This window comes from Sphaeramia orbicularis, chromosome 6 (genome assembly GCF_902148855.1).
Source record: "Sphaeramia orbicularis chromosome 6, fSphaOr1.1, whole genome shotgun sequence".
In the NCBI taxonomy this organism is placed as follows: domain Eukaryota; kingdom Metazoa; phylum Chordata; class Actinopteri; order Kurtiformes; family Apogonidae; genus Sphaeramia; species Sphaeramia orbicularis.
The window spans coordinates 52,644,035-52,664,811 of NC_043962.1; positions in this window are offsets into that span (position 1 = coordinate 52,644,035).

A 20,777-nucleotide genomic window follows, 5' to 3' on the forward strand; every position below is an offset into this window, starting at 1 on the left:
ATGGAGGTGGTTGGGGACAAATATGGTGGAATAACTATTCTCGCTAATAAATCTGTGTGTTTTGTTATGTTTGTTATGTAATTTTCTCATTCAAGCCCTAACCATAGTCTTTTCCTAAATATAAAGCAGTTTATGTGTGCCTAAACCTAACAACCTTTTTCAAGGACCTTATCAGAGCTGAGATGCAATGTATTTGTAATATTTTGTGTGCATATATTTTGCATATATGCTGTTTAGGAAATGATTTGCAATGGACATTATGTGTTGAATTTCCTGTCAGATTAGGTGGCTGTGGACAGATGTGGTGGAATAACTGTTCTTGTTTCAAAATAAATGTAAATATGTATGTTTTTGTAACATTTATCATGTAATTTTCTTGTTTTAGGCTTTGCCATGTTCTTTTACTAAAGATGTACTAGAAGATTTGAGCCTAAACTGAGCTGAAAAAGGCAAGTTGAAAGAATGCATGACGTCAAAGAAAAGATCTAGTAAAATATTTCTCAAACTAAACGTACATTTAAGGGTAATCCTTCAGACTGTCTCTGTAGTCTCCAACCTGAGGGCAGGGTTTCCAGGAGAACAGTATGTTCAGAATGAGTCGTCACAGACATTGCGTGCATTCACCTGTGAGTCTGAGCGTTTGTGTGTGTGCTGAACAGATGTACAATGTGATAAGAGGAGGAAGCATGTGGTTGTTATCTGTGACTAGAAGACCACAGCTCCTGGTGTTTTGTTTCTGCTAATCTGCACCAGCCCAAAACTTCTTCATCGCTAACATCTCCTCATCATCATGCTCTGAGGTTTCTCTGCTGCTTGACTTCACAGCTTCAGGGACTGTAAACCTCTGTCAGATCTACATTCACCTCACCTGTAACATCTACAGAAACATATTGATACACCTGAAATCAGTCAAATAACAACAAAGTTTAAGTAATTTATCATTTGTCTAACCTGTGTTTTTGTAAACCCTCAGACACTTAGAACACCTTTGGTGGCACGTGATGTGTACTAGTTCAATTAGTCAGTCTAAATTTTGGTTTCAGTCACCGTCAGGAGTCAATCATCGTCTAATTCTGGTGCATTAGGAGTCACAATTTTGCATTTGCATTGTTTGAAAATGAATTAATTTACTGGAAATTAGGAGAACTTGTGTTTTTGCTGTGATTGAAATAGAACCTTTAGAAAGTTTGTTTTTTTCTTATTCATAAAGTTCAACATCGATGTACGATCTACACTTGAATATTTCGAATGAATATGTATCTACATCTAACTTTTCATAAGCATGTTACAGCCAATTATTGACTAACATGAAGAAATTAGAATGAACTGATGCTAAAGCTTAAACACATGGACTACAGAACCTCTACAGGCCCAAATAAGATGCATGCGGTACCACTGGAAAGCTGAGAAACTCCAGTTCACCTCAATTTTTAAAGCATATGGGTACAATTATTAATTGAAAGGTTAACCACAGAGGGTGGTCACAGTCTTTGAGGGTTAATGTTTGTCCATGCCATAAAACCTGACACAAAATAATTTATTGCATATTGATTTATACAGCTGAATAACTTTTTGATTAGCAATGGACCAAAAACTCCATCAAGTCAAAAGTCCTATTTGTGAAAGGGGAACATTAAATAGTTTTCTTAATTATTTTAGCTGATGTCATGCTTGGATATAAACTAGTCACATGTTCTTTCATGTCGTTTTAGATAGATAGATAGATAGATAGATAGATAGATAGATAGATAGATAGATAGATAGATAGATAGATAGATAGATAGATAGATAGATAGATAGATAGATAGATAGATAGATAGATAGATAGATGCACTTTTAGCCCAAACAGGGTAATTACAGTGTGCGAGCAGCATGGCACACATTCAATAACAATATAAAACCACAGCAAACATGAGTAAAGACAAATATACACAAGAGCAAACAATATACATTGTACACTATAAATTAGAAGTATAAAAAGATCTGGGTAGAGTCTGAATCTCCTACAAACTGATCCCTGCACAATTTCCCAACTTCGGTCCATTTTAATAAAAGCTTAAAGGACAAACAGACTTCCTGAGTATCGCTCATCTCTTCCTCTGTACTCACTTCCTATGTGTGTCATGTGCAGACTTCACCACACAGACATGACCAGGTCCAGATCCAGGCCTGATTAGTGCATATGGTGAGTCTTTGTTTGAGGACAAAGGATTTCCCCATCTGAGACGAGCAGCCTGTGCCAAAGAAACAAGGAGGAGGATGAGATTAGCTTCTGAAAGAGGAGGGATGGAGGAGGGAGGGAAAAGAAACCCATTTAGTGCTGAAAGTACAAGTATTTTTTTACTGAAGTACTGTAACTTAAATATGAAGGGCTTCCATTTTATCGTGGTTTATTCATCTACATCTGGAAAATTTTGTATTTTTTACTGCCCCACGTATGTTTGGAGTTTTAGTCTCTTTTCAGATGAGACATAGACTGTTAAAAATTAAACCAGTGGTCTCCAAAGTAGTTGATTTGTGGTGTGTAGATGGCTCACCTTTCAGTTGTTAATAGTTCAACAAACACTGTTTTTCCCTTTTATTTCAATATGTTCAAATAATCTAATATGCCTCCAACATTCAGGGGAAAAAGCATACACAACACTTTGACTTCATTTGCTGCTAAAACAGATCTGAAAACCTGCTCATTCAGGTTGTGCCCCATTGGTGTTTACTTTGGGAAAACTGTATTACAATTAATGATGAGAGACAAGTAATATTTGGTACTATTTGTGATGTTTGTCAGTCTCAGCATAATTTTACAAGTCAATTAAGTCTCAGTCTACTGTTGAAGTATGAGACTGAAAATATGTAAATATAAAGACTACAGTCCTGAAAATCATGGATGTGACCTTGTCACAACTGTCTTTATCCACAAACTGTTCAAAGTCTGAAGATGTCTTGGCAGTTTAAACATGACCAGACTGGATGTATGTTCACCTCTTTAATACTCTTTCACCTTGCTCTTGAAGATTGAAGTAGATTGTGCCAAGGCAGGGGCCGTTCTGGTGTTTGTGACCCGTATCATATGCTTTGAAAGATTCGGTCCATTGAGCTGTTTAAACTAGATTTCTCTACCAGGAACTGTGACTTTTTTAACCCATAAAGACCCAAACCTCAACCACTGACCAAAAGCATCCATTGATCTAAACTGTTTAATACCTGTTGACCCACTGATACTATCAATACATGTGAATAATTGGTGTAAAATACAGTTTATCATTATTTCATGGTCATCAGATATTGCCCATTTGGACATTCAGAGGCTCCATTGTGAACGTGGAAACGCCGTCATCTTCTACAATATTGATTAACCAATAATACCCGTAAAGTTGCATCAGTAACAGTGGATGGAAATGCTTGTTTTATGTTCAGTTATTGATATATTTTACTGGAAAAGTCACTTTTTCTGCAGTTTTCTCTGTTTGTGATATAATAACCCTTAACCTTAATCTGAGCTTTTATGAACAGCTGCATGATCAGTAAATGAAAATACCTGATTTACACTGATAAAATACAATATACAGAGGATAATATTACAGATTAATGGTGATTAATCACTTAAGAAAGGTTAGATATAGAGAAAATTTCATTTGGAAACTGACATAAAAGTAATGCCTGGTCTGTATGGGTTAATTTGAAAAAATTGTCTTATCAATTGACAAACATCATGTACGTAAATGCATAGTTTACATGGGCTCAAGAAATGATTTGTCTCTCACCACTGACCACCTTTTTTTTCCCTGAAGTTAATTCCCATGGAACACAAAGGAAGTTTCCTCAGTTTCTACACTGCTGTACTTTAAGCTTTACTTCAACAATAACTTTTCATGCAGGGCTTTTGCTTGTATTTAAGTATATATTTTTTACAGTTCTACTTGTATATAATGATGTTCCAATACTTATACTTGGTTTAAACACAACTTTTAAATTGCTTGGCTTCAGTTGCAAATAAATGTGTGTTTTATAATGTTTTTCTTCATTTCTTTCTGTTTTGTAACCTGTTTTTTAAAAGAGAACTCGCAGTACTGACAATTCATTCATTTGTTTTTATGAAGCAATAGACAGGCTGTTATCAATGAGACTGTTAACTGGCAGATATAAGCCTGAGGGGAAACGTACGCAACCTTCGACAGGTCTGTTTTTTTTTTACATGTTGCAGTCAAAGCTCAGTAAGTCATGTACATGTAAAAAACATCTGAAATGTAAATGTGAAGATTGGGGGTTTAAGGGGTACTTTCTTGGATTGTTTTCTCTAAATATGTGGTGCAACATCCTGATGATGCAGTGTCTGTGTGTGTTTTTAATGTATTTCCATTGACTGTTTATTGTGGGGTGTAAAATGAAGTGAATGCACATTTTTGACTGTGCAAATGACATTAAAAATAGTAGAATTATTAAAATAATAATCCGCAAAAAGAATGCACAAACAATTTAATAGTAAGATAAGATAAGACTTTATTGATCTCACCATGGGGAAATTTAACAGTTTACAACAGCAATTTGTAACACACCATTGCAAAAGAGAAGGCAGGTAGAAATAAACGTTCTCAAAAGTATAGTATAAAAATGTAAGCATAAAGTTTAAAGATATTTACATAATTACATAGTGATTGCACATATACATGATGTGATATGATATAATATAACTGAAAAAAGAAAAGAAAGAGGGAAAATGATGGGTGAGACATTTTTAACATTTTTTCCAGGTCAATTAAATGTTCTGGTATTTTTAACATATCAGGGAAATTTGTGACCAATGTCTCCAGAGCAGCTATGTGACCTCTGACCCTCCTTGTAACCTTTTGTGTTGCATATCAGAGAAGGCGGTGACACAGAGCTTCCAGTAACTGATCTGAAGCATCAGATCAGCATGTTCCATTTGTCTGACTTGGGGTCAGTGTGAACATCCCACTAACTCATAATAGTTAAATGTAAGATCTAAAGGTCAGAGTCAGAGCTATAGTGTGATCTGATGAAATACATACACAAGCATGCTAAGATGAGGCTTGTGTCAGATGTTATGGAACTCCTGGTGAGTCAACTGTAACCAGCCACACAATCAAACATTTACCAGAGCAGACAATTCATATGGAGACCGTTTGTATTGAATAGTTTCCTTTATGAAGGATAATGCTGCATTTCAAGCATCTAATCACAGTTTGTTATGTGTTTGTGCATAAGATGGTGTTAATCAGGCATCCATACTTTAAATATTAACTTTCACCACATAAATTTTTTTTCCCCCCACTGGTTTTTTGGTGCGGCCGTGGCTCAGGTGGTAGAGCGGGTCGTCCAATAACCGAAGGGTTGGCGGTTCGAATTCCGCTCTATCCTAGTCAGTCCATTGTGTGCTTGGGCAAGACACTTCACCCTCCGTGCCACCAGTGCCACTCACACTGGTGTATGAGGGCATATGAATGTTTGGTGGTGGTCGGAGGGGCCGTAGGCGCGAATTGGCAGCCACGCTTCTGTCAGGCTGCCCCAGGGCAACTGTGGCTAAAAAATGTAGTTTACCACCACCAGAAGGAGAATGTGAGAGTGAATGAATAGTGGATCAATAATGTAAAGCGCTTTGGGTGTCTAGAAAAGCACTATATAAAATCCAATCCATTATTATTATTATTATTATTATTATTATTATTATTATTATTGCATCACTAACATTGTTTAACCCTCACAGATGTAGACAGCCACCGGTGACCTCAAGCATCTTCTGATCTAGAATGTTGAATACCTTTTTAACCACTAATCCTATCATTAATTGCAAATAATTCAGGTAAAATGTCATCAGATATGACCTATCTGGACATTCGGAGGTTCCATAGTGAGCATGGAAACACTGTCATCTTCTGCAACTTTGATTCACCAGTAAAACCCATGGAGTTGGATCATTGACAGAAGATGGAGGCACTTGTTTTTAGTCACACTTAAAATATTTTGCTGAAAAAGACACTTTTTCTCCAGTTTTCTCTGTTTTGATATAAGATAAACTATGCCTTTATTAGTCACACAAGGGGAAATTCCAGGTTTACAGCAGCAAAGTACAAAAATGTGAATATGAATATGATAACCTTTGAATATACTCAGAGCTTATGTTAACATTTGCATGACCAGTAGAACAAATATAGGAACATATTTGCTGTACACTGAAAAATGTAGTGAGTAAAATAATAAATTTGTAGAGATTACAGGGGAAAATTCATTTAAAAAATCACTACAGAGTTCTTGGCCTTCAAATGTTAATCTTTGAACTGAGGAGGGTTGGTTTGAGCCTGTCTTGGTGATAGTCTGATATCCACCATGTACCTTCCCCTCTCTGATCGTGTTATAGAAGTACCTGGTGTCTGTATTGTACATGTAATCCTCATATCATAATTTCTGGAGGCTTTGTTAAAGCTGTATCCTGGTTTTAAGAGACCTAATTACAGTAACTGGGATAGTGTTGCCTGTATATATCCCAGTCTCCGATGGTTGACAACTGCCTTGGAAAAAAGAACATTCTTCCTTATGTATCCTTATTGTATTGTTGTATTTTTACAGTACTACATGGTACATGTGGCTGCATCTTAACAGTGATCTGTAAATGCAGCTGGCGATCATGCATTTAATCCCTACCTGTGTGAAAACTGTCACGTTCCAGAGGAGGCAGACTTCTTATTTCCTTCCAAACCAACTGAGTAAAGTATAAAGTAAGTACAGAATTTTTGCCTCATGATGGAAAAAATTTTGAGTGCTGCAGGTTTGCATACCTTGTATTGCAATCTTGCATGAACGATCCATGTCATGCCATGTGAATTCACCAGAGGTCTCCCAAGTGACCATCTCCAATTTGCTTCATGTGTTTCTAGTCCTAGAAAACACAATTTAAATTTTCAGATACTGAGATACTGGGAATTTGGAAATATGGGGAATGAACCGGATTTTGTAATAAAAATGAGTTTGGCTCATATATGGCCAAACATCAACATCAAAAATCCAGCAGTTCTATTATATGTCATCAAAACATACCATGTATATGAGGATTTAAAGGCCATAGATAGATAGATAGATAGATAGATAGATAGATAGATAGATAGATAGATAGATAGATAGATAGATAGATAGATAGATAGATAGATAGATAGATAGATAGATAACACACTATACATCACAGGTGTAAGGTGAGAGAAAAGCAGTAACAGTAAGGTGCAACAATAAAGTGTAATGTGCAAAGTAAAATGGATTTTTTCTGTAGGGTTCGTAAACAACATTAAAGTTCATATTGGAAATATGTTCATGACCAGGGTTTTGACATCAGAGGGAGGTGAGTTTATTGTACATTTCTATGTAAATGTGTTGTCCTGAATGCATGTACTGATGCACATGTAAAAACAACCACTTCCTTCCAAATGTCTCTCAAACACAGCAGCAGTGTGAGCAGACCCCTCCGCTCCCAGCAGCCCCTCTCGTCACCCACAGTTGTGTTAGCATATGAAGTGTGTGGCGTTAACATTGGCCCTTTGGCCCCTGCAGCATGCCCCCCCACAATCCCCCAGCATGACAGAAGTCCCTCTGAAAGGAACCAAGCTGGGTTTTTTTCACCTTCAAATGAATTCTGGTCCCTTTCACCAGCCAACACCCCCTCCTGCTCCTGCTGTTCTCGCTTTTCTTCTGCCTCCCTTTTTGCCCTTGGCCCCCTCTTTTTGCTCCTCTTGGCCCCTTTCTGTGTGATTTTCATCTCGTTCTTTGTCCCCATCATTAAATATGGACTCTTTGTACCGCATTCACTGTGGAAGGAGCCGCCGCTCTCGACTAAATGCGGGGATGGTGAGACATTTTTTTCTGGTCGGCGAGATTATTGTTAGATCTCATGATGTGGCTCTGGAAACAACGTTTCACATGAGCATCCTCTCACATTTTCAGGTTGTGTCTTTCTCCAAAACCACAAACCATTATATTACAAGAAAAAAAAAAACAGTGCTGGACATTGTGACTTTGTCCATTTTTGTGAGCATTTTCAATTTTGTCTAGTTGAAATTGGGAGCCAAATTAGACAAAGACACGCTTGACAGTTTTTGTCAGACTTTTTATTCATATGATACATGATAAACCACATGGGCAATACAGGACCTTATTGAATAGTGGTTTTGTATGCTTTTAACCAACCTTTTTCATCTTCTAGAAGTTTAGATTGTTCCTCTATATGCCTGATAAAGTAACCAATCACCAATTAAGTGAAACAACACATAAAATAAAACAAAAAGGGACTCATAATTGAAATAAAACAGAAATAAAAAAAACAAATTGCAAGCCTAAACAAAAAATAATGACTTTGATGGTTTTATGGCTTTATCTGATAAAAAAAAAAAATGGAGCTTATTATTGTGTTTCTTATGATATAAACCAGTGGCGGCTGCTCGTCTTTCAGACAGGGGAAGCTCATTGTCGGTTTACATTAAAAAAAATTGTCAAGTTATTTAAACATAAATTCGGCCCTCCGTTCCTTTTTAAGAAAATGGTCAGTGACCATCATTATTATTATTATTATTATTATTATTATTATTATTATTATTATTATTATTATCGTACCAAGTCGGCGTCTTTTCCAGGGACTGGACCAGTGTCCTCTGAATGTCCAGCAGAGCTTAGATTACCTTGGCCCAGTGTGTTGTGGGTGTAAGACTTCAGCCTTTTTAAACAAGAGATGCTCCTTTCACTCTGACCTAGCCGACAGTTTGATTGATTTAACTATCTACAAAACGATAATAAACTCAAACAAGAAATGATTTAATTACATAACTGAAACAAGAAAACGTTGAAATTATGTTAAATTGAAACAAGGAAGTCCAATGAGTGTGTTTTATTTACAGTGCAAGAAATGAACGAGTAATTTCGTAGTGGTTTCTCTCTGATTTCACAGCAGAATGTGCGACGGTATTAAACTGAAATGTGTCAGTGAAGGAGCAGATCTGAAAACAGCTGTCAATCAAACGGGATTCAGCCTTTCGACTGATCCTCCAATCAGCACGTGGGATTCTGGCGTCCAGCCCGGCCAAGCTCCGCCCACAGCTCCATTCACCCCCAGAGATGCCCGGCGTCCAGGGGCGGGACAATATTGTGGTATTTATCCAATTACCGTCCAGTTTTGAGGCAATGAAAAAAACTGTTCCACTCAGTCCCATTGAAGCCCAGAGACGCCCACAGTCTACGAGCAAATGCACTGAGCAGAGATCGAATGAGAAAACAGCGCAACAGGAATGTATGAAAAGTGAACAACATCGCGTCCATTGATTTGTGATGAAGCTGATTCTTAACGAACTCATCTTTGAAATGAACGTGTTCTAACACATTTGTAGTTAATAAAATGTCAACACAACCGTACATATTTAACCATTTAATTTTTGTAATTCTAGGGGAAGCCGGGCTTCCCTTGCAGTCTGTGAGAAATCGCCACTGATATAAACCTTCTTTAGGTAGCTCTCAAACCAGTGTGGGCCAGAACCAAGGATAGGGTTGACAAACACATTTGGTGTAATAGTTTTAGAACATGCAACATTAATGACAACACAAAATAATGTGCTCATCTTCTTTGGAGATGCAGTTATTGTTTCAGCTGTTAGTAGTGAGGAAGCAGAACATAATGTTTTGTCATTATTCAATGACAAACGAAAATTAATTTAATTATTAGACAGGACATGTTTCCATCTTGCCTTGCTTACATTAATAGCTGCAGTCTAATTTGAAAGACATTTCAGTAGATTGTGTAACAGATGTGATATACTCAGGAGGTAAAAGACACAAAATACATGACAGTTGACTGTGAGGAGCTCAGTGCATGAAGGTTTGTGCTTTCCACAGTTTTCATTATGGACCAATTAGTAAACGTAGAACAAAACCTGAAACATCAAAATCTTTTGTAAATAGGTTATGACAAATTCACAGCTGTACTGATGGTGACTAATCATATAGTACTTGAAATTGGTAGTAATTTTGATGCCCTTCTCAAGACCACCTTTTGAAAGTCTTGGTCAGATCTTATTCTTGAGTGCATTTTTGTTTAGTCTAATAATAATAATAATAATAATAATAATAATAATAATAATAATCACTATTATCATCATAATAATCTTTAGTTATATAACACTTTTAAAAACAGCACTTTACCAAGTACTTTGACAGCAAGTGGGACATTAAGCATAACAGTGTTACCAGTAGACCAAACAATATTAAACATTCATTCATTCATTGATTCATTGTAGGGGGTTCTTTGTGAATTTGGCTGTAGATATTTTTTGTCAATTATCCAATGGTCCAGTTTATGCAACACAGAGGACAACCTGGGGCTGAAACATGAGTATTTCTTTTCGCTCATGTGCCATTTTTATAAAGTATGACAAAACTTCATCTACCTCAATTTTCTTTATATCTGTACATTCACGACAACAATCAGTCCATAAAAGTGGCACTGTGATTTGGCATTCAAATTCATTATACAGATCTGATTTTTTTTACACATTCCACAACCTCACCCTGGTCACAGCCATGAACTGAGTCAAATATTCAAAATTTGAAATTGTTATTGGACGAAGAGAGGGTTTTACTAATATAACAAGTCTTTTTTTAGAACCATAACAATGGCATGCTTGGCCTTTGCTTTCATTTTCCTTCACATACATTCCAGAATAAGAGTTTTGAGTTATACACTGTATGAGTAATAATCTGATTTGAATAAATTTTACTTTTTGGCTGCAACTGTCCTCACTTAGCATGAGTCTTTGCACATTAAACTCCATTCATCTGTGATACAAAAAGTATGTATGTGAGAGATTTTAAAAGGACAACAGCCAAGGTTTGTGAACCCCTGTAAAAAAGTATTGTGGCTTGTATTTCATATTTTCTTTCCTATAAAACACTATATCGCGTTGATTTGTGTGAAATGTGCTATATGAATAAAACACCTGACTATGTATATAAATATATTCAAGATACTAAACAGAAAACTTGTACTACAAATACTCAGTATACAGCATATATGTCCTGGGCTGGAGCTGCTTTAAATGCCCTTGAACCAAACAGCCTGTTTAATCTAGATCAAAATGAATCATGAACTGTTGCAGGCATGCACAGAACAGTTCCGTGCTGTCTTACGTTTCAGTATCAAGCCTGTAATGCTGAATCGGCTCAGATTGTGACACAGGATATTTGTCAGTGATTGATAAACTCCGGCTGCACGCTGATGCGATCTTGTTGCAGAGCTGTGACTGAGGTGTGAGATGCTGTGCAGAGATAAAATTGCTGTCAAAACACATTTTTATTCAGACAGAAATGATCACAGTGGCTCTAAGAGAAATTCACACTGACTTAAATGGGTGTTTGTAAAAATGGAGATTATATTTTCAGCCAGTGTACACTATATGTTTCACTGTTAACACTATATGCAATCAAAAGTGACTGATGCAACTAATGTTTTTATTCATATTGTGTGTTACCAGATCCAGTTTCTCAGATCCTTTATTTAAGTAAATACCACAGTGCAAATAAGTCCTACATTCAAAGTGGTTCTAAATATGAATAGATAAGCGGAGTAGATAAGTAGTACAGTTGAGGACAAAATTATTCGCCCCCCTACAAAAATGTCATTGTTTTAAAGGTATTTCCCGAGTGCTTTTACACAGAGCAACACATTTTTAACACAGCTTTTTTAGATATCCTAGTTTTATTTTGGATGCTTACATGATTTTAGTTTGCACACAGAAATGAAAATATTCCACAAAAAACAAAAAGTACCAGGGTCAAAATTATTAGCCCCCCTGATCCTAATAGTCAGTTGTGTTTCCTTTTTGCTGGATAACAGCCTGCAGTCATAGTATTTTTTTTATTACAAGTCTCTGACACTTTTTTTGAGGAATCCCAGCCCATTCTTCTTTGGCAAATCTTTCCAGCTCCTCCAGATTTGGTGGCCTTCTGGCATGGATGTTCTTTTTTAGGTCACCCCGAATATTTTCAATGGGATTTAAGTCAGGGCTCTGTGCAGGCCACTCAGTTACATTCACTTTGGTCTTCTGAAGATAGCTCTTCACCAAGAGAGATATATGTTTTGGATTGTTGTCATATTGGAAGATGAAGCAATGACCCAGACCCAGTGTTACTGCTGACTGCTGAAGGTTTTCCTTCAAAATCTCCACATCTTTCTTTGTTCATGATTCCTTCCACCTTGACCAGATTTCTAGTTCCAGATGCACTATAGCATCCCCACAACACAATACTCCCACCACCATGTTTCACTGTAGGGACGGTGTTCTTTGGGTTCTATGCCTCTCCCTTTTTTCTCCAAACATAAACGCTGCCTCTATGGCCAAAGAGCTCTAGTTTGGTCTCATCAGACCATAGGACACACTTCCAGTATGCATAATGTTTCTCCAGGTTGTCCTGAGCATATTTAAGTCTGGCTTAAAGGTGTGTCTTCTTCAAAAGTGGAGTTTTTCTTGGTCTGCATCCTCTCAGTCCATTCCAGTTCAGAGCTATAGTGACTGTCTTCTTAGAGACTATGATTCCTGATGTGGCCAAGTCATTCACCAGTGTCTTGGCAGTTGTTCTGGGGTCTTTAGACCCATCTCTCACTAGTTTTCTTTCCAGGGTCTTTGAAATCTTTCACTTCCTAGGCTTCCAAGGCTTGTTCTGTACTGTGTGGCTGTTTTTGAATTTCTGGATTATACTTCTCACTCCAGTTCTTGACACTTGGAAATGCTTGGATTGCTTTGTGCACCCCTCTCCTGCTTTGTCTACATCAATAATCATTTTTCTCGTGTCCAAATGGATTTCTCTAGTTTTGGGCATGGTGCTTTCTCAACTGACAGCTCAATGAGCCATACTGAGGCTTTTATACCATGTTTTAACTTAAATGTTAAGTGAAATCACTTGATTCACCTGATCACTTTTAAACACATCACCTGTGAAGTTACAGCACATCATTGCGCAAAAGTGGTTTGTGCCATGACTTAATAAATGGTCATTTCTTAAAGGGGGCTAATAATAATGTCCCTGGTTATTTTACTTTTTTTCTAAATAATGCTGTTTTGGTCTGCAAATATAAATAATTTTTGCCTTCTAAAGAAAACTAGTATGTTCAGAAATGCTATGTTGAAAATTCCTTGCTCTGTTAAAAAAGTACTTAGGAAAATCTTGAAGAAACTTAAAATTTCATAGAGGGGCTAATAATTTTGTCCTTAACTGTAAGTGCTGCATCATTCCATAAATATATTTTATGTTTTATGGGTCACATATTTTGGAGAAATATTGGATAGTTCCTACTACCATGGCGATGAAACCATGTGATAAGTTTAGAGGGAAAATGTCTAATTGGTGGAGCTGTTAATGATGACATTAATGTGAAATGTGAGCCAATACATACTTTGTCAAGAGACAAAAGGTGTGGAAACAACTCTAGCAATGTCCTCTTTGTAACTGCTTCCACAGCATATTTCTATTAAAAGGTCTGTCCATCAGTCAGCCTGTTACCGTTATGATTGCATCTCAGGAATGATTTGACAGTGTTGCAAAAATGTATCAAATTCAGACTTGATGAACTGAGAGCATTTTAATGCTCAAAAGTCAAGGACACTGTGACCTCAAGCCTATTCTCACTTTGTCACCATGTCCCAGGACTGTTTTCCTGATTTAATACAAATGTTCACTTGGACTAAAGATGTCTTGACAGTAGTTTGTTGGCCAAAGGTCAAGGTCAGTTTTAGCCATAAATACGAGTCAATGAGAGATATGCGTTAGCCAGATTATGATACAAGAACAGTGGACTCATTTGATGCCCCACCCATAGCAGCATGAATATTTTTCTAAACAGATATTTTTCTTCCTCCAGTTGAAAAAAAAAAATCTGTCCACACAATCTTCATTTTATTAAATATCCCTTTCCATGTAAATAATGCAAAAACAACTCCAAACTGGTCAAAAGTGCTGGTCAACCTGTGGACACTGTGGATAATGCTGGATGTAGCAGACAGAGGCTGTAATCTGCCATGAAGGTGGAGCAGCAACAAGTTTGGTTATAAACTTAAGTTACCTTAAGTGTTGGTTTGGGCTGTGGAAGTGTATTCTTTACATGATATGGATTTGTCCATAATGCCAATGTGGTCCGTCTCCCAAAGGTATCCACGCTGACCGCAATCTACTGCAGGTCATAAACTGATTTATACACCTGGATTTGATATTTCAGGTGCTTCATTACACAAAGCCATAACAGACATGAGCAAAATGGGGTGCGACGCCATCATTCTCCAACTTAGAGTTTAGAAAATCTACACTTTGGGAAGAATTTTATTTTTTTGCTAAAACGCCCAAGAAAAATATCTGCATTACATGCGTACTGGGTATGAATAAACTCATGGTTGTTATTAAAAAGCATAGGTTCAATATCTTTAATGTTAAATTTGCATCAGTAATGTAATGTTGTGGAGTAAAAAGTACAATATTTGTTTCTGAGATGTAGTAGAGCCGATATACGTATGACAGCTGGAAATTCTAGAAAAAAATATTCTAAATTACATTTTATTTTCTAATAAATAAATAAATAAATAAATAAATAAATAAGTCTTTCATATAATTCCTGAGATTTTATATCTTTAAAATTCTAAAATGAATAAATAAATAAATGCAAGTTTTTCTCTGTGTCAGGTTTTCTCATAAATGTGTTTTTAATCAAAGAGAGTATTCAAGTTTTTTCTTCGAAAAATGTGACTTTTTTTGTTTTTGAAATATCACCCTCTGTCCCAGCTCAAAATGTATTTGACTTAAAATGGCCCAAATATGCCATATATCTCAGCATTGTTGAATGTTTCATTCTACCAGGTAAGGGATTATTCATGTAATGGTGTGAATGATTGTATTGGTCTATGACAGAACCTCGGAGTCAGTCTGAATGCATATGAACACTGTTGGTACAGGAACATGAAAGTAATGAGATGTTTTTTCCCCGTATAAAGGATAAAGTTTTTTCTTGACCTTGCATCACATTGAAAACAAAGTAAACAAAGACGAAGATAACACTATGAATTTCCAGTTCTACAGCAGAACCTTTTATTTTCATCTTTTCAGTCCTAAATCCTATATAATTAAACAATTGTTACTGTTTTTCTGCAGCTTTAAATGGGTGAAAAGTTAAAACAATGGTCAGCTTTTTGCCTTATAGTCCATTTTCAAATGGTTACCATTCCCACACATTCTATTCTATACTTTTCTATTCTATATTGCCTTTGTACAGCCCAGCAGAAAGAATTTATGTGTGATGCGTGGTGGTAATATCATGTACGATTTTCGCACAAAACATGATCAACCAAACGACATGCACACACTGGAAACATAATGCTGAGTGCTGATTGGCTGAAATCGTCTCCACTCTAAGAGCGCTCTACAAACAACTCTTCTTAGCTCTCACATTTATGGGAATTTAGCAACAAATTATACATCAAATTATTGAAAAAAAAACTATTTTCTTTAAAAGGCTATTCACATGAGTCTTAAAACTTTTTGTTTTTGATCTACAGGCCTCTAAGCGTCAAATGCCAATTTTTCTCTCATTACCTCCCATGTTAAATTTCTGTCACTGACATGTTTGACTACAACATGTTCCCACAATCACTGCTTTTTCAATTCTGGCTTCTTTTCCACATATTATTCATTGAACCGTTCAGAAGATTCACCACAAGTCTCACCTATAAAAACTGAGAGGCGGTTTGTTAGTGAATTTAACATGAACACTCATGTCTCCTCCACAAGGAGGAATGTTAATCAACATTTTTTATTTGTGTTTTGTCTTTTCAAGTCATGTATGTAAAACCACCCCCCACCCAACCCCCCTCACAGACACACACTGTCGACATGACTATTAAACATTCTTTCAAGTATTAATTGATTTAGTGAATTCCCATCTTTTCAGTGTCATTTGTTCCAGACACAGATACCACAGTTGTTTTCTTTCTTGGTTGGATCTTTTTCACAAGTCATTAGTACATATCAGGTGCACCTGCCATGTTTCTCCTCACCTGGCTGTAATTGGTCTGTTGAAGACTTTATAAGGAGATTGTCCCTCCCACCTCAGTTTGCCCCACCCCCCATCCTGACCACTGACTCCCATTTTACATACTGTTTAAGGCCCATTTTATCTATCTCTGTGATAGACTCAGTGGGTGATTGTAAATTATATTTTCAGTCTCCTTTTATAACCCCTAAAAGGGCCCTTTATTGGTTTTACCCCTTTTCTTGGTTTTTGTGCAATTACTTTTGTTGCTTAACTTTATAAACAATCCTTTATTTCTTGCTTTTACATCGCATCTAGCCACAAGTCCACAAATCCAGCAAGAGGCAAGCACACAGACTACATTTCCTTCAGGAAATGTGTGCATGTCTGGTTACTTTAACTATTTCACACCTAATATTTTCCTTTCTCATTGCTGCTGCAGCACTACATTTCCCAGGAGTCAAAGTAATTGTATTATTTTATTTTAACTTACAGTATATGGACAAATCATTTGAATCTGATATGGTTTAGTGATGCCATGTGTATGTCAGAGCAGTAATACTGAAACAAATTTAATTACACACTGATTATCATTTATCTTATGTGTTGTGTTGTCACTTGAAGATGATCAAACCCCAATCTGGACCAGTGATGTTAAATTAACAGGTCGTCTACTGAAGCCTTTGTGCGTCTGACAGTCCCTGATGGGGATCAAAACTCACCCAGGGGAAATGTGTCATTTGTTTACTGTGCCTGTGTATTCAATGTGGGAGTGGGACCCATTAATGGCCAATGGGAAGGAATCAGCGGCCCCGATGGCTCTGTATGGGCTAAGGCCTGGTCCTCTGTGTGTGTGTTAAAAGGGTGTGGAGGACGCGAAGATGCCAGAGATCCAGCTCAGTGATGACTTCTGACAATAACAGGCTTTTAGGGACACACCCTGTCAAGGAGACACAGTGGAAAGTGACCAGAAATTTGCACTGAGGAAGCAGGAATTCATGAGAAAGGTCTTCTAAAAGTGATGGAACATTAAAATGATTCCAGTCAGAGTGAGAGATAAAAAGAGAAACAGAATGTGATGTATTGAAACACCTCCACCCACATAAACGGACCTCTTCAGTTGAGTGAAGGCTGCACAGACAGAAATAGCTCTGCTGCTCTGTGCGCACAATGGTGTTTTACCTGTGTCTATTAAAAAATGTGCAGGGAATTGCATGAAAGCATCAGGGATGTAGATTCACTTCAGTAGCACAAATGAATGTCAATGAACCGACACGTTTGAGTTTTTCTACTGATGTTACAGCAAAACCCCAGGGTCAGTGATGGAAATTACTTTTACTCAAACACTGAAGTAATGGCACTTTATTTGAATACTTCCATTTTATCCTGGTTGGTACTTGTACTCTATTACATGTCACTGTCAAATATTATGCTTGTACTTCACTACTTTACTTTTCAGCTGAATATTTATTTATTCGTGATTTAATTGACAAAGGCAGATCCATATACACATAGATAAATCGAAAACAGAAATCCCATAAAAGCGTCCTAGTGTTTGTACCCAATATTAATTCCCAACAGGGCTTTTACAAAACCAAAAAAGGAAAATATTATAAAAGTATTAGTAAGAAATACAGTAAAATGTGGCACTGCACATTAACACTGAATGCCACACAGTTAAAACACAGGATACATAACACATCTTTACTTTAAACATTGTTAAAATGCAGACCAGTGATTTCCAACTTTTTTGCATCACTAGAACATGTATTTGACATAACTGGTGACACATTCAGGGTGTATAGGCAGCCAGGATAGCCTCTGGTGAACCTAATAAGGACTAAATAGTTAAGAGAAAAAAAAAAAAAATAAAATAAAATAAAAATATATATATATATATATATATATATATATATATATATATATATATATATATATATATATATATATATATGACACTTATTATCAATTATATTACAAACATATCATATGACACAGTGTTATTTTACTCAATTACAAAGTATGATAATATGAAAAGGCTCATGCTGACAGTGACAACCAGACAAGTAAAATGTCTGAAAGCTTTTGGTTACACTATACTCACATAGTTTACTTACTGAAATGTTGCCGAGTATTGGAAACATGTCAGCTGAAGAGTGGTTTCACTGAATAATGAAATACTACATAGATAATCTGTCAAACAGCAGTGATTTTTTCTCATTTTCATTCATGAATTATAAGAATACATTATTTTATTTTTATTAATCAAAACTGTGCTGAAATTGAAATTATTTTCCCCAAAATTCACTTTAAAACACATTAAATATTCAGTATAAGTTGTAGGAATGTGTCTGTAGGTGACTTAAATAACAAGATCTGAGTATGTCTATTACCCAAAGCAATATCAGTTTATGAGTAAAATTATAAAATATAACATTTTACCTTCGAAAACTCATAAAGTTGTCTTTATAAAGCCTGCAGTTACAGACTTTGGAGGATGTTCTGTTAAGAGACAGTCTTTTCACCATGCCTCTTAATGGCTTTGTGTAAAGCCATGACCCCCTCACCAGGTGTTGTTTGGTTGACCTCTGGCTTCACAGGGGGAGGCTAGAGAAAAGAGAGGTTAATGTCACTAATGTGAAACTGAGGGTTTCAGTTTCTGCAGCTTCTTTCATATGTTTTCGCTTTAAAACTACATCATAAACTATGGTATTTCTTGATATTTTTAAATCCAGGTTTATGCCTCTGCCCTTTCTGGTTATTTGTTAAAGAAGTACGACTTATAAGCAGTGGTGTAATGTAACTAAGTAATTATTTTTAAAGAACAAGAATTACAAGTACACATTTGAAGTAGTTGCACTTGATTGGTTTCATTTTCTGTTTCTTCATCTTTCTGTTGGACCAAATCTCAGGGGCAAAAATTGTACTTCATACTCTTTACACTCCATTTGTCTGACAGATTTAGTTTGTTGTTGTTTTTTTATTGTTTTTCATGCCCTCCCTGTCCATTCTATCAGCGTGCACACTCAGCTGCCCTTTGGACTGGTATGTATATATGCATGTATGTATGTAGGCCTATGTATGTATTTTTGCACATGCGCCCTATGTGGGTAAATTTGGTACAGCATGCACGGTGCTGGTTTTACACCCATATTATTTTTACCCCCATTAACTGTGTAGTTTTAAATATACAAATAAAGTGAAATTTACTACAGCAAATGATAAATAAATGAGGTAAATTCAGTATGACAAGTTTCACTACGGGATGTTTACATTGAAAAGAATGCAGTTGTGCATGCCTGACGGTTTGGAGCATGCACATAACTCTTAGGGAGTAAAAAAAATACAGGGCTAAAATTGTACAGCAGCACAGAGTGGCATGGAGCTACTGAAAATAGTAGGCCTATTATATATTACACATATGTAGACCAAGTGTAATGCAACAGTGATGATTTTTTTGGTATCAAATGTATGGTGTGGCAGCAAGGAAAATTTTACCAGCAGAAATCCTGCAATATTAAAATTCAATGCATACTGTGACCCTCACACATCCTATATTAAATACATCATGAACTTCATAGTAATCCAGGGTGAAGTCTGTATTCACAAATGCAGAGTGAAGAAATTGGTCCCTAAATTGGTTTTATTTCTAAATGAATTTTATTGAATATGTCAAAAAAAGGAAAAAAAAAAAAAAGTGAAGTGTGATAAAACTGTTGTCCTATATATTAAGCTTTCATAGATGAAGAAAAGGTATTTTCTTTTTTATGTTTAATATACATTTATTTAATATTTCTTTACTATAACATAATATAAAATATATCTAAAAATGTTCCTTTATGGATCAAGATTTAAATTGTCCTGCTTTTTATCTATCCATCCACTGTCTTCTGCTTTATCCGGGGCCGGGTTGCGGGCGCAACAGTTTAACAGCTTTTTATCTAAATTTACTCTTTAAGACCCTCTTGGAAATGCATCATCAAAAAGATGAAAACAGATGTTTTTCCAAGGTCATGACAAGATATAAACATATGATCTGATAGAATACGATGTATTACTGTAGACTGAAGTAAACATAGTATATAAAGTAATTTATGTTGCAGAATTAACTACATGCAGAATATTTTATTTCTTGTTTTATAAACCAATGTCTATATGTATAGACCTTTTTTCCACATGCATATTGGTCTAGTCTAGTCTCTACACTTATTTATTGTGCTTCCTGTCCCTTTTCTTAGCTTTTCTGTCATTATGCTCTAATGTACATATGAACAATGGTCATATTTCTTGATTCAACCTTATGCATGTACAACTTTAACACACTGATATAGAGGCAATTTGAATCATAAACATCAGCTATAATAGTCAGTGGGTGTGTGATTTATATTTGCAATATGGTACATAAGTATGTGGCTATGAATGTGTTAAGTATGTATATATAGTCTACATCCATCCATTTATTCTTCCACAGCTCCTTCAAGTCAGCCAGCTGGACTGATTCTGCACATTCTGCAATACTGATGTCATGCTGTAGGCTATATGACCTTTTTTTTTTTTTTTTTTTTTTTTTTTTTTTTTATTATTATTTATATAACTACTTCTATTTCTAAATCTAAAACTAACAGAGACTATTTCACCACACAATAAACACTTTAACCACATCTAACTGATATTTTTGCTTTAAATGTAGAACTTTTATTTATGCTGCATTTCCATTTTGAAATAA